Below are 523 nucleotides of genomic sequence, written 5' to 3'. Positions count from 1 at the left end.
TCCACTTGGTGTGGCTTGCCTTTAAGACAGACTTTGCTTGGTTTATCACTGTGGTCAGAAATTTTGCTGCCATGGACTACTCTGTTTAGAAACTTATGTAACTCAAACACCAGCACAAGGAATAGCAAGAGATCACAAACAGAAAGATTTTACTAACCTTCTCAATGAGGTTTGTAGGACATCGACCAGATTTCTCCCCTCCTCTGTGCAGTAGAGGTTAAATCGATCTCCATTCGTATGCACTTTCCTGTACATATGTGAAGAAAAAAAGAAGGGTATCACTAATGCAGCTAATTCTCAGTATCTTGAAGCAATCGACACAAGTACATGAATTAACTCATCACTTTATATCACTTGAGGCAAATGTGCTATTTGGAGTACCTCTTGGTAAGAATAAGCAATTTAAGATCCATTAGTATTTGGAATATTCTGCCTTGTTAAAACCACAGTCATCCCTAAATGTAAATGAGTGGAGAAAAAGGGCTATCAACCTCTTGGCTGTACTAGACAAATTAAAAAACTC

The sequence above is a fragment of the Anser anser genome (assembly GCF_964211835.1).
Source record: "Anser anser genome assembly, chromosome: 5".
Lineage (NCBI taxonomy): Eukaryota > Metazoa > Chordata > Aves > Anseriformes > Anatidae > Anser > Anser anser.
The sequence above is the reverse complement of the archived record's forward strand: the minus strand, read 5'-3'. Positions refer to the sequence as shown.